The sequence below is a fragment of the Narcine bancroftii genome, chromosome 12, assembly GCF_036971445.1.
Source record: "Narcine bancroftii isolate sNarBan1 chromosome 12, sNarBan1.hap1, whole genome shotgun sequence".
NCBI classification, from domain to species: Eukaryota; Metazoa; Chordata; class Chondrichthyes; order Torpediniformes; family Narcinidae; genus Narcine; species Narcine bancroftii.
Window position 1 is genome coordinate 28,413,783 of NC_091480.1, and position 15,093 is coordinate 28,428,875.

A 15,093-nucleotide genomic window follows, 5' to 3' on the forward strand; every position below is an offset into this window, starting at 1 on the left:
AGGGGTTATATGGCAACTCCTTGCTGTTTGTACTATTTTGCTGTGTGAACCTGTGTGGAACCACACCAACTGGGAGCTACTCTTCAGAAGTACTGTGGGATATCCTGAAATCGGGGCGAGCTGACTGAAATGCCAGCCTCTCTGATTCGACTTTGTTTGGCTCCATTTCCTCATACTTTAAAAAAATACTGTTTGGTACTGGTTGGAATTTTTTGCTAGCTTGACACTCCACAATTATCTGTTTCTCAGCAGAAAAAAATATTAAATGACTCTGCAAAGTATTTTTAAAGATTTGCTGGTGTAATGTATATTCCTTATGCTAATAAAGGTTTCTCAAAATTGATCTCTGTCGGGCCTTCCTTCTTGTAATTCTAACAGAATGAGCTTCCAGATCTTTGCAGAGCTAAGCAAACTTTAGCCTTTAAAATGGGCTTCATCGCACCTCTGAGATTAATTACTGGGAGCAGCAAGCTGTTCTAACTGGATCAGTCACTTCTTTTCTAGCACAAACATGGCTTTAATCGAACAACAAATAACATCTCATTTCCAGCACAGTCAGACAAGTGTATTAATTTCTAGGGCTTTATACTCGAAAGCAAATACTTATTTGGTGGCCTAGTAGTTAGTGCTGTTGCCTTAGAGCTCAGGGGTCCCACATTCAATCCTGACTTTAGATGGCGACTGTGAGGAGTTTGCATGTTTTTCTTATGACTGCATCGGTTTCCTTTGCACGGTTCTCCTACCCAGATTGTGTGTTGGAAAGTTCATTGGAAACTGTGCTCTACTACAGCGTTAGCTAGTGGCTAATGGATTCACAGGGGAGCTCATGGGAATGTGTGAGGGGAAATAAGGAGAGGGGGAATTCCACCCAACAGGATTGCTCCCCATGGTCCTGCATTTAACTGATGGGCTGCAATTCTGTGTTGTTGTAAGATCATTGTAGATAATTCAGGAACCACAGGCCCAGCTCTCATTTACAAAAACTGCTCACTGCTCACAGTCAACATTGGATCCTCTCCTTTCCTTCAAACCTTTCTCAAACTCTTCTTCTTCATGCATGACATCGTAGCAGCACAGTTAATGCAATGCTATTGCAGCGCCAGCGACTGGGTTTTGAACCTAGTACTGTCAGTGAGGAGTTTAGAAGCACACGTGGAAGGAGTGCAGAGATGGCACAAAGGTGTGAAGAGCTGAAGGTGGCGATAGCTGCAGGAGCGCTGGACCCAGCAGCTGAAGCGTCAGGAATCAGGTGAGTGGTTGGGGGGGGGGGGTGGAGGGGAGTAGAGGGAGTGTAGGGGTTAAATTCACAGAGGGGTAGCCAGTGCCATGAAAGCCCATTGGGTCCAGGTTCTTCGGTTTCCTCCCACCTTTCAAAATATGGGCTGGAAGGGCCTGTTACCGTGCTGTATGTCTGTTAAAATGCCTGACCTACTGAATCTAGACCTGCTCCCAAACAGCAGGACTGAGAGACAGAGTTGGGATTCTGTTCCCTGAGTCCCCACATTCAGTCACTCTTCCCAAGGGCCTATCTGGAGGCAACATCGGCAGCAGGGATTGGGGTACAGAGGTAACAGAAGTAGGTATATCAGAGAGAGAGGGGAAGAGAGATCCAGAGGGTGAGAGCCTGGAGGTGATAAACTGGGGAGCAGAATTTTAGATTTTATGGGATCAAGATCCCAGAGCTCTAAGTTCAGCAGGAAGTACAAGGATCCAGAGATAGCACCAGGGGAGCAAAGTTCATGAGGTGATACCAGGGAATGGGGAATGAAAAGTGACAGGTAGGGCAGGTCTCCCTACTAACTCGCTGCCTCCACACACCTTGATGTTACTAAGAAGAGTCTGGCAGCATTAATAAGGTTTGGAAATGGAAGCACATGTGGAAGGAGCGCAGAGATGGCACGAAGGTGTGAGGAGCTGAAAGTGGCCATAGTGGCAGGAGCGCTGGGCCCAGCAGTTGGAGAGTCAGGAAGCAAGGGCAAGCAGGGGAATAGAATATGAAGTAGGGGGGTGTGAGGGTTAAATCTCAGAGAGGCAGCCAGAGCCTTGGGAGCAGCTGCATGCTGGGAGGAATACTGCACACAGCCTCCATTGGTGTCAATAGACAAGTTGCTCCAGAGGGGGGAAATGGTAAAGAAAATGGAAGAAGATTTAGGGCAGAAAGTAAACAAGAAAGAGGTGAGGAGTGAAGGGGAGGGAGAGAGATAGATAGAGAGAGAGAGAGAGAGAGAGAGAGAGAGAGAGAGAGAGAGAGAGAGAGAGAGAGAGAGAGCGCAGCTATGATTAGACACCCTGAAGAGAAAGAAGAGAGCTTCACGTTGGCCATTTTCCTTCTTGCTGCTTCCTTCAGACAGAAGGCATAGAAGCTAAAGTCCACCTCTAGATTCAAGAACAGTTTCTCTTCATGGTCTCCAGCCTAGAGTGGGAAAAAAAGATGGGATTAGGCGATGCAGTATTGAAGTAAAATAGAGGAAGCTTATTTTTAAAAGGAAATTTGGATCCAACGTATTGCACAGACAGTTTTGGTGGTCATCCCATCACTTGTTTGAGACCCTTTCATTCAAGGTGCAGGGCTAAAGGACTGGAGTAGTTTAATCACCACTTCCTTTTAAGTCAGGACAATCTGAACCAATGGCAATTCAGTCACAGTCCCGTGTGCTGAATGACTGTGGGACATTATTTCTGCAGTGGGAATGGTCGGATGGAGGTGTGGGTTACTGAAGGCAGTCGTGGACACAGCAGGGATATGGTATCCCTATTCGCCTCTCTTTCGATGAAGACATCACCTTCTTTGCTCATAAACTGCAGAGTCAGGCCTGACCCAAAGGAGCCTTATCACTCACATGAGGACCCTGGCCAGGGGAGGGCAATGCAGGGACTGCTTCTACTCTGCTGGCCTTAAACCAATACTGATAGAGTTTCAGAAAAAGAACTTCTGCTTGCAAAAAAAAATGAGAGAAAGTTTTTTGGAATTTGCTGTCTGGAGCTACTTAATTCCTCAGAGTGTTAACAGAACTACACAGATATGGTCAAAACAAGTTGTGTTCCTAAAATTACCAGACTGCTCCTCCCTGATTTTTAAAAGAAATGCCATGAGTCCGACTGCATTGTTATGTGAAGGTGGCCATCTCATAAGGAGCTCGTGGACTTATTTGTCATTGAGGCTGAATGAGAGAGAGTTTATTGTTAAATACACAAGTACAGATGCAATGAAAGTCTTACAAGCTGCATCATTCCAGTTTTGTAAAATACATTAGAAAACATTACTAGATGTTAAGAAGAAGAATACAAAAGACAAAAAATATCAAAAGCAGAGAAAATAAACTCATTAATAATAAATATTCACAGATAGTTGGCTGATGGTGCCAGACATTTATTCTGCCAGTGGTACAGACATATTTTTGGTGGCCTTCTGGTAGTGCTATGGTTCAGGTGATAAGGGGAGGTTCACAAGCTTGATGGCTATTGGAGAGAAACTGTTCTTGAATCGACAGATGGACTGGGCTTCTGTCCCTTCTGTCTGAAGGTAGCAGCGAGAAGGAACATGGCCAGAGCGAGCAATCTTATAACTCTCTCTCTCTCTCTCCCATTCCCCTTCACTCTTCACTTCTGTATTGGTCACTTTCTACCCTAAACTCAAACTTCTTTCCAATTTCTTTACCATGACCCCTCATGAGAAACTTGTCCATGACACCTCTCTTCTTCAACCTTAATATCACTGCCAATAAATCTCTGACTGGTTCCCTTTCTGGTTCCCATGTAAGCCCATTTCAATAATATTTCCTGCTCCTCATATGTTGTCCCCTACAAATCTCATGTGCGTCCTCAAAACTAAAGATTTGGAAGCCTCTTCCAAATTATCATTCTAATACTTCCGTACACTTCAAATCCTGATCAAGTCAACAGCTCCATAATCTGTGCCTACCTTTCCTAGCATTGTCATGAAGCTCTCGTATCAAAGACCTGCCCTTGCTCTCTTTAACGATCCTCACAGTATCTTCTGAAAAAGATAAGCCAGCCTTCGCATGCTTCTCACTGTGGTGGTTCACCACTGGCCCACTGCAGGGGGAAACCTCTGTACCTGCAGGAGTGTAAGGGGGACAGGACAACACCTGGCTGGCTGTCAATCAGTCGACCTGAATGGATCAAGCCCCACCCGGTCGGATGTCAATCACCCTCCGGGATATAAGCTTGCGCCGGCCTCTGAAGTCTCACTCAGAGTTACTGTAGCTACAGCCAGCCTGGCTCTGTGAAAGTCTTTGTGGATTAAAGCCTGTTGTACAGTCTTTACCTTGTGTGTGTCTGGTTCTGTCTAACAGCGCACCACACTCACCTTATCTGCAAAGGCCTTCAGGTTATTGTCACTTTTATAAGACAGTAAGGATTTGCCATTTGGCTGGAGATCGCAATTCATCTTGTCTGTTTCAGAAGCATGAAATGGGAGAGAAGAGATGTCATTTAGTAAGGCAGCATTTCATGCTCCTCAAGAGCTTTAAGAGTGCTCAATGACATGGTGATTCTGGTAGGGTTGTGGAAAACACAAAATTGCAACATTCAATCAAGCACAGTTCCTTGCACTGAAAGACCATCAACTTTCAGCCAGAACAAAAGCGTGTATGTTCCTGAATTAATGGTCTTCCAACAGAAGTTGTTGCTTTGTCTAAGTGTGTGCACCTGGGAGCAAAGCCACTTTGCAGATATATTTGATTTTCCATTTCTAAATTAAATGTAAGATCACTTGAGCGACTGTTGTATCAAAGGAGTAGGGTACAAGCCTTGTGCATCTCAGGCAACTCATACCCAACCAGCTTCTTTCACAAATAGCCAGCAGAATCGAATGAAAGGCAACCCAAGGGTGGTGAATTCTGTTGATAAATTTTAGACATACAGCATGGTAACAGGCCCCTCCAACCCATGAGGCCCTGTTGCACAATTACACCCAATTGACGAACACCCCTGCACGTTTTGGAGCATGGGTGGAAACCGGATCACGCAGAGGAAACCCAGGCAGACACAGGGAGAATGTATAAACTCCTTACAGACAGTGCCAGATTCAAACCCGGGTGGCTGGACCTGTAAGAGCACTGCGCAAAACGTTACACTAACCGTGCTGTTCTCTTACCAATTCGTAGGAATAAAATAAATATTTGTAATATTTTCCATGACCATGAATGAGTTTCAGTTTGGTGCATTGCAAAATCCAGATGATGTGCTGCAGCTCTATTTAAATTGAATTGTTCATTGTCATTTGTACTGAGGTACATTGAAAAGCTTTGTTTTGTATGCTACCAAGCAAGTCAACTCATACTTCAGTGCAGCAGATAGTACATTAATTAAGCAACAATGCAGGACATTGTGCTACAAGACAAAGTGAAAGGTATAGAGAAAGATACAGTTAACAGTGCAAGGGTATGAGATGGGGAATATTTCTCAGACGATGTGTGTTTTTACCCCTACCTATTTTTAGTTAACATCCAAGACCCTCTAGTCTCGAGGAGGATTGTTGTCTTTGGCGGTATTTAGGTGGTTTTTGTATTTTTGTATTTGTACATTTTGGTATTTGTATAATTTAAGAGATAAAGTGGGGAGGGTGTAAGGAGGGGAAAATAAGGGCTCTGTAAATTATATTATGTGGAAAGAGAATGTAATACTTTGTTTATTGGATTTACGTGAGTCTTTGGAAAAATCAAAAAAATTTTTTAAAAAACAGTACATCTTTTACCAATTAGTGATCCACCTAGCTTTTGACAACCTCTTCATATCTCAGGGTAAAGACCATGTCAGTAGTTCCTCTGTTTGCGCGAAAGCCACACTGTGATTCTGGGAGGACATTTTCGGCGACACTAGGTATTAGTCTATTAAGGAGAATCCTAGCAAAGATTTTGCTTGCCCTCAGACAGCTCCAAGAAAAGTGCAGAGAACAAAACAAAGGACTCTACATCACCTTTGTTGACCTCACCAAAGCCTTTGACACCGTGAGCAGGAAAGGGCTTTGGTAAATACTAGAGCACCTCGGATGCCCCCCCAAGTTCCTCAACATGGTTATCCAACTGCACGAAAATCAACAAGGTTGGGTCAGATACAGCAATGAGCTCTCCGATCCCTTCTCCATTGACAACAGCGTGAAGCAAGGCTGCGTCCTCGCACCAACCCTCTTTACTATCTTCTTCAGCATGATGCTGAAACAAGCCATGAAAGACCTCAACAATGAAGACGCTGATTACATCCGGTACCGCGCAGATGGCAGTCTCTTCAATCTGAAGCGCCTGCAAGCTCACACAAATACACAAGAGCAACTTGTCCGTGAACTACTCTTTGCAGACGATGCCACTTTAGTTGCCCATTCAGAGCCAGCTCTCCAGCGCATGATGTCCTGTTTTGCGGAAACTGCTAAAATGTTTGGCCTGGAAGTCAGCCTGAAGAAAACTGAGGTCCTCCATCAGCCAGCTTCCCACCATGACTACCATCGGGCACACAAAACTCAAAAAGGTCAACCAGTTTACCTACCTCGGCTGCACCATTTCATCTGATGCAAGGATCGACAAAGAGATAGACAACAGACTCGTCAAGGCAAATAGCGCCTTTGGAAGACTACACAAAAGAGTCTGGAAAAACAACACCTGAAGAAACACACAAAGATCAGCGTGTACAGAGCCGATGTCATACCCACGCTCCTGTTCGGCTCCGAATCATGGGTCGTCTACCGGCATCACCTACGGCTCCTAGAACGCTTCCATCAGCGCTGTCTCCGCTCCATCCTCAACATTCATTGGAATGACTTCATCACCAACATCGAAGTAATCGAGCTGGCAGAGTCCGCAAGCATCGAATCCACGCTGCTGAAGACCCAACTGCGCTGGGTGGGTCACATCTCCAGAATGGAGGACCAAGATCGTGTTATATGGCGAGCTCTCCACTGGCCACCGAGACAGAAGTGCACCAAAGAAGAGGTACAAGGACTGCTTAAAGCAATCTCTTGGTGCCTGCCACATTGACCACCGCCAGTGGGTTGATATCACCTCCAACTGTGCATCTTGGCGCCTCACAGTTCAGCGGGCAGCAACCTCCTTTGAAGAAGACCACAGAGTCCATCTCACTGACAAAAGACAAAGGAGTAAAAACCCAACACCCAACCCCAACCAACCAATTTTCCCTTGCAACCGGTGCAACCGTGCCTGCCTGTCCCGCATCGGCCTTGTCAGTCACCAACGAACCTGCAGCAGACGTGGACATACCCCTCCATAAATCTTTGTCCGCGAAGCCAAGCCAAAGAAAAGAAAAAAAAAGACATATCTCAGGAATGCTGAGCCCCATTCTACCTCTTCTTAGGAATGATATATGGAACGGAAGGTAGCACAAATTAATCAGAATTGTTCTCTGAGTAAAATGGATGAACAAGAAAGGCAGATTGAATGAATTACTTACACCTCAGCAACATACTGTGGGAATTTATCCATATTATTGTTGCCTCATCAGAAGAATTGTGTAGTAGTTTATTTCTATATATAGTGCATTTAACACAACACACGTTGATGCAACGCGCTGTTCATAAAATTAGGAATAAATTGGTTGCTATCTAAACAACGACAGGCAGCCAAAATACACTGGCACAGCCATCTTTTTACATAGACTATCCAACTTATTTAAATCCAAACCCCTTACCGGCCAATCGCAGCAATGAACAACTTCCCAATTTCCAATGAACAACAATGCTACAAACACCAGAATTCAAAGAACAAGCAGTGAACACAAATAAGCCTGTTCGCAATTCTGTTTTGATGTTACAAAAAGTCCAACTGCAGCCATTTTAGGGCTTGTTTATGGGCATCAGCAGGACTTAGGTGTGAAAGTCTGCCAAATTCCAAAGGGGAAATGACCAGCCAAGTCAGTTTCTCAAGGCAGCAGAGCAACATTTAACCTTGAAGCCCCCCCCCCAGATCTCGGATGATCTGAATGCCTTGAGGCCTCAGGCCTCAGGTTGACATTGACCACGACCAACACATCCTTTGGGATTTCTTGGGGTTAACATTGTTCCACTGCTCCAGTTGTATCGTTACACCGACTCCATCATTGCCAGGTTGCACCATTTCCACGACCAACGGAGCAGGCACCACTGGAAGGCCGAGGCCAAGGCCACATCACCACGCTACCCCGCAGCTCGGACTCTTCAGTAGGCCTCACTCCACATTTGTCGAGCTGCAAACCTTGTGGCGGCATCTCAGTGATCTGCTCGTTGATTGGCGACCCAGGTTGCAATTCCAGGCTTATTACATTTCACTGAAAACTCTTGTCCAATCCAGGTTTGTGCACAGGACGTCTACTTGTTAGTTAGAGCAGTCCTGGGATCCAGAGAGGATGATATGTTTAATATTGATTCCCACCTTTGAATGGCATTACATTCTTGGAGGTCTTATTTGCTACTTAGGAATGAGACCTTAAACTCCTGAGTGGGAAATCCCCTTGAGGATTGAAGATTATGGGGTAGTTGAAATGAGGTGCTCAGATGATCCTGGAATTGATGAGGGAAACAATGAGTGGATCCTGTTCCTCAGGGGGGAAGATTAGAACAGACATAATAAATTTGACACAATAGGTGTCTGTTAAAGGGAAAGGGATGGGGGAAATATAGAACAAGGGTGGCGCGGTTAGTGTAGAGGGTGGCAAGGTTAATGTGGCAATTAGCGCAATGCTGTTACAGCACCAGTGACCGAGACTGGGGTTTGAATCCGGCTCTCTCTGTCAGAAGTTTGTACGTTCTTCCCTTGTCTGCATGGATTTCCTCTGGGTGCTCCATTTTCCTCCGACCCTTCAAAATGTACCAGGGCTGTCAGTCAATTGGGTGTATTTGGACAACAAGGGCTCGTGGGCTGAAAGGGCCTGTTTCTGCACTGTACGTGTAAAAATTTAACCCCACCAGAAAGTTGTTGTGCTGCGGATTGATTAAACATTTTTGAAGTGAGATCAAGTGATTTCAGTTAGTTAAATGGTTTGAAGTTACCCTGCACCATTGATCAAAATAAATGGTAAAACAGTTTACTAGAAGGGCCTAATGGCCTGTTTCCGTGCTGTAATTGTTATGTTAAATGTGTAATGTTTTAATCCTGTTGCTATCTGAAGGGTAAAAGGTTCTTCCAGATTACCTGATCATTCAACTTTTATTTTGGGAGCTTGTTTCATCGAAACTGGCTATCAAGTTTGCCCGGAAAACAGCACTGCCTGCTCTTCAACATTAATCCCTCAGCAGTAAAGTACTTTGCAATGTCCTGAAGCCATTCTACATAGATCTGGTAAATTTTTTATATAGGAAAGAGTTTTTTTTTAACTTTGTTTCCTTTGCTATTCGATGTATACAAAAGAAGTTCAAGAATGAGAGGACCCTAATGCTGCCTCTCACGAATGGGTGCACTTAAAGGATAAACTCATTCAGGTTTGGGAACAAGATCCACAGCAGACCACCCACAAAGTCGGCTTTAAGTGTCACACTCAGGAATGCAAGGCTTCATTTTCTATCCCATCAGGTGAGAAGCAGTACTGTATATTTCAAAATTATAACCTTCTTTTCATTCAGCTACAATAAGTGTATTCAAAGAGCATCAATAACGTGGAAAAGGTCCCACAATATTACAGAAATGTCACTGGACAAAATTGTGCATTAAAGAGAAAAAGATATATTTGAGAAATATGTTTTAAAAAGGAAGAGAAGCATCCAGTGGCTGAATTAATTAAGACTCGAATTCCTGAATGATGGATCGGGCAACTGAAGGGCTGGTCGCTATTAATGGTCGTTATTTACTTTTAAGTATTCATTTTAGATTTTTTGGTAGACTGAAGTCAGATGAGAAAATCTGAAGCGTCCGTTAGACTCAGGTTTCCTCCCACTCTCTTATATCTCTTCCAACCATCACACCTGACTCTCTTATCCTGCACCAATCGCACAAACTCCAGGATGCAGCATCCTACTCACAATCTGCTGGTTTTACCCACCAATGAAGCAGACCAGGCTGAATGGGATTTCTTTAAAACATTATAGAAACATAGAAAACATAGAAACATAGAAGATAGGAGCAGGAGTAGGTCATTCGGCCCTTCGAGCCTGCTCCGCCATTCAACGAGATCATGGCTGATCTTAAAGTTCAGTACCCAGTCCCCGCCTTCTCTCCGTAATCCCTAATTCCCTTATACTGAAGAAATATATCTAATTCCCTCTTAAATATATTCAATGAACCTGCCTCTACTGCTCTCTGTGGCAATGAACTCCACAGATTCACCACCCTCTGGGTCAAGAAATTCCTCCTCATCTCGGTCCTAAATGGTTTGCCTATTATCCTCGAACCATGGCCCCGGGTTCTGGACTCTCCCACCATTGGAAACATCCCTTCCGCATCCATTCTGTCCAGTCCTGCCAAAATTTTATAGGTCTCTATGAGATCCCCTCTCAATCTTCTAAACTCCAGCGAGTACAATCCCAAATTGAGCAATCTTTCCTCATAAGTTATTCCTGTCATTCCAGGTATCAGCCTGGTGAATCGCCTCTGCACTCCCTCCATTGCAAGAACATCCTTCCTTAGATAAGGTGACCAAAACTGCACACAATACTCCAGGTGGGGTCTCACCAAGGCCCTGTACAGCTGCAGTTCCTAGACTCAAACCCTCTTGATATGAAGGCCAACATACCATTTGCCTTTTTAACCGCCTGCTGTACCTGCAGGCTCGCCTTCAGAGACTGGTGCACAAGAACCCCTAGGTCTCTCTGCACTTTCCCATCTCCCAATCTACTGCCATTCAAATAGTAATCTGCCCTCCGGTTTGTATTACCAAAGTGGATAACCTCACATTTATCCACATTGTAGTGCATTTGCCATGGATCTGCCCAGTCCCCCAATTTATCCAAATCACACTGGAGCTTCCTGACCCCCTCTTCAGTGCACACGACCCCTGCTAGCTTAGTGTCGTCTGCAAATTTGGAGATATTACATCCAATCCCCTCATCTAGATCATTAATGTAAATTGTGAACAGCTGGGGTCCCAGTACAGATCCCTGTGGGACCCCACTGGTTGCCGCCTACCACTCAGAACAGAATGAAGTGTGGCAGATCCAGTCAAATAATAACAGTGTAGACATACGGAGGGATCAAACCCCAGTCTGGATTCACATTCATGTTCTGGGGCCTGTGGAGCCTCCTTTAGTTCAACAAGGGAAGTAAAGAGGATCAGTTTGTACAGTAGTGAAACTGAATGAATGGAGTACTTTTTGTTCTTAAAAAATGGCAGCAATATATACTACAAACCATCTCAAATGGATGAGCTATTATTAATAAACTGGAATTTACTGAGTGCTTCATCACAAACACCACCAATCCAAATGTCCACTTCGTTTGAATGGGAATTTAGTCTTCCACACAGGATCAAGATTATGATCCTTACCCTTCACCAGTATCCAAAAAAAATCAAAAACAAGAAAGAAACAAATCCTATTAATCAAGAAAAAGCCACATAAAATGAGTTTAAAGGTGTATAGCAGGTGTAGGGAACAAGGAGCAAATGAGGTACTTGAGGAGTATTAAAAAATGCAAGAAAAACCTCAATAAGGAAATCAGTAAGGCATTAAAAAAGATGAGGTTGCTTTGGCAGTTGATATGAAGGAAAATCCTAAGGGTTTCTACAGGCATATTAAGAGTAGGGGTCGAAATTGGTCTTCTTGTTAAATGTTTTTTTTCATCAGTATTCAGTCAGGAAACAGACACAGAGTCATGGGAAGTAAGGAAAACAAGCAGTGAGGTCCTGGAACCTATACAGATTAAAGTTGAGGAAGTGCTTGCTGTCTTAAAGCAAATAAGGTTGGATTAATCCCTAGGGCATGACAAGATATTCCCTCGGATCTTGATGGAAGCTAGTGTAGGAATTGCAGGGCCTCTAGCATAAATATTTAAAATGTCCTCAGTCATGGGTCTGGTGCCAGAGGATTAGAGGGTAGCTCACATTGTTCCGTTGTTTAAAAAAAGACTCCAAAAGTAACTTGGGAAGTTATAGACTGGTGAGCCTGACATCAGTAGTAGGTAAATTATTGGAAGGTGTTCTAAGAGATTGGATGTACAATTATTTCGATAGCCATGGACTGATTATGGATAGCCAACATGACTTTGTGCATGGTAGGTTGTGTTTAACCAATCTTACAGGGTTTTTTGAGGAGGTTTCCAGGAAATATGACAAAGGAAAGGATGTGGATGTTTTCTAATGGACTTTAGTAAGGTCTTTGACAAGGTCCCGCATGGAATACAAGGAAATAAGGCGCCAACAATGGCTGTTGCTTTAGACACAGAGAAAGCCTTTGACAGGGTAGAATGGAATTATTTATTCAAAGTATTACAGAGGTTCAACCTACCAGAGAAATATATTAATTGGATTAAAGCATTATATAAGGGTCCAAAGGCGAAGGTCACAGTAAATGGATATATATCGAACCAATTTAAATTAAGCAGGTCAACTAGGCAGGGATGTCCACTATCTCCCTCACTGTTCGCTTTAGCAATAGAACCATTGGCAGAACTGATAAGAACAGAAAATAAAATAAAAGGGATAAAAATAAAAGAGAAGGAATATAAAATCAGTCTATTTGCAGATCACATCATAGTATACTTAACAGAACCAGAATTATCAATAAAAGAGTTACATAAGAAATTGAAAGAATATGGAGAAATATTGGGTACAAGTTCAATGCAAATAAAAGTGAAACGATGCCAATGAATAATGTGGATTTCACAAAGTTTAAAAAAGAATCACCATTTAAATGGCAAACACAAGCAATCCAATACCTAGGTATTAGACTAGATAATAATCTAGGCCATCTATATAAATTAAATTATCAGCCATTAACGAAGAAATTACAAGACGACTTAGAATTTTGGAAAGATTTACCACTAACACTGATAGGAAGGGTAAATTGCATTAAAATCAATATCTTCCCAAGGATATAATACCTATTTCAATCATTACCAATTCCCTTAACAGATAAATTCTTCAATGAACTAAAGAGAATAATAAGGAAATTCTTATGGAAAGGAGGGAAACTGAGGATAGCACTAGATAAATTAACAGAATGGTACAAACAAAGTGGTTTGCAGCAACCAAACTTTAAAAATTATTATAGAGCAGCACAATTAAGATATCTATCAGATTTTTATCAAAGAAGGGAAAAACCAGATTAGACCAAGATAGAGCTAGATAAAATAGGGGAGAAGGTACCAGAACATATACTTTATAAGTGGGATGAACAACTGGTGCAATATAGAAGTTCACCAGTACTGCACCATCTGCTCAACATTTGGAAGAAGATTCACATAGAAAGGAAAAAAACAAATTACCAACTACCAAAATTATTATTGACGCAAAATCAACTAATCCCTTTCACGATAGATAACCTTTCCTTTAGAGAATGGGAGAGAAAAGGAATTAAAAGAATAGAAAATTGTTTTTTTGGAAATAATTTATTATCATTTGAACAAATGAAGTACAAATATGGAATAACTCACGGTACAATGTTTGCATATCACCAACTGAAAGCCTACTTAAAGGACAAATTGAGAAGCAGACTGAGGTTACCAGAAGGAAACAGCTTTGAATATGTGATTACAGACACAATGATAATTAAAAGATTTATAACAAACATGTACATCAAGCTGCAAGAGAAAGAAAATGATGAAATAAGCTATAAACCCAAACAAAAGTGGGAAAAAGATCTAAACATAAAGATAAAATTGAAATGTGGGAAAAGTTATGCTCCGGAACTATGAGAAATATAATAAACACGAGGTTACGCATGATACAATATAATTGGATACACAGGCTATATATCACACCCCAAAAGTTAAATAAATGGGACCCAACAGTATCAGATAGATGTTTTTGCTGTAAGAAGGAAAAGGGAACAACAGTATATGCAATTTGGGCTTGTGAGAAAGTGAAAAAATTTTAGGAAGATCTAAATGAGATATTAAGTAAAATCACAAAAAGTAACATACCAAAATATCCAGAGATCTTTCTTCTAAGTAATATAAGAAGTAAGGAATAAAGCCCAAAAAATATTTATTATGATAGCCTTAGCTGTAGCAAAAAAATGTATAATGTCAACTTGGAAATCAGAAGAGAGCCTGAGAGTACAGCAATGGAAATAGAAATGAATAAATGTATTCCATTGGAAAAAATAACATATAATTTAAAAAATAAAGTCACATTATTTGAACAAATTTGGGAACAGTACATGGAACACAACAGAGAGGGCTTGCCTCGGACCTCCACCCCCTGAAATGACAGAATGAGAAGAAGACGAAATGAACTGACCCAGTGTGTAAAAGTAGATGACACAATTTTCTTCTTTATTTACATTGTGTGATTTCATTGTTTAATGGGTTTATTATATTGTATATGTTGAACGTTTTATGGGTTTGGAGAGCGGTGGGAAGAAGGGAGGGGGGGAAAGGGGAGAAAATAACTCTGTGTATATTCAAGAGGGAAATGTTTATGTGTATTTTGATTAATATGGTTCATAGTGTTAAAAATTAAAAAAATTTAAAAAAGACAAGGTCCCGCATGGGAGGTTAGTCAGGACGGTTCAGGCGCTAGATACTCATGATGAAGTAGTGAACTGGATTCGACAATGGCTGGAGGAGAGAAGTCAGAGAGTAGTAGTGGATGATTGCTTTTCAAACGGGAGGCCTGTGAATAATGGGGTGCCTCAAGGATCAGTGCTGGGATTATTATTGTTTATCATCTATATCAATGATCTAGATGATAATGTGGTAAATTGGACCAGCAAGTTTGAAGATGACACTAAGATTGGTGGCATTGTGGACAGCAAAGCAGGTTTTCAAAGCTTGCAGAGGGATCTGGACTAGCTGGGAAAATGGGCTAAAAAAATGGCAGATGGAATTTAATGCAGACAAGTGTGAGGTGTTGCAGTTTGGAAAGACAAACCTAGAAAAGATGTACACATGAATACTGAGGAGTGCATTGGAACAGAGGGAAGTGGGAATACAGATGCATAATTCCCTGACAGTGGCATCACAGGTGGATAGGGTTGTAAAGGGAACTTTGAGCATA

General features: G+C 42.2%; 1 long non-coding RNA gene across 1 annotated transcript in view; it reads right to left on the minus strand.

The window, feature by feature from the left end:
- Positions 1–2,196: 2,196 nt before the first annotated feature.
- The window catches only part of LOC138747558 (uncharacterized), a 75,806-nt gene continuing 62,909 nt past the window's right edge, over positions 2,197–15,093 (minus strand). Inside the window, exons 2-3 of the long non-coding RNA XR_011347546.1 lie at positions 4,331–4,416; positions 2,197–2,413 (exon numbers count right to left, since the gene is read on the minus strand). This is a non-coding gene — a long non-coding RNA (uncharacterized lncRNA). The remainder of the gene's footprint in view (positions 2,414–4,330; positions 4,417–15,093) is intronic.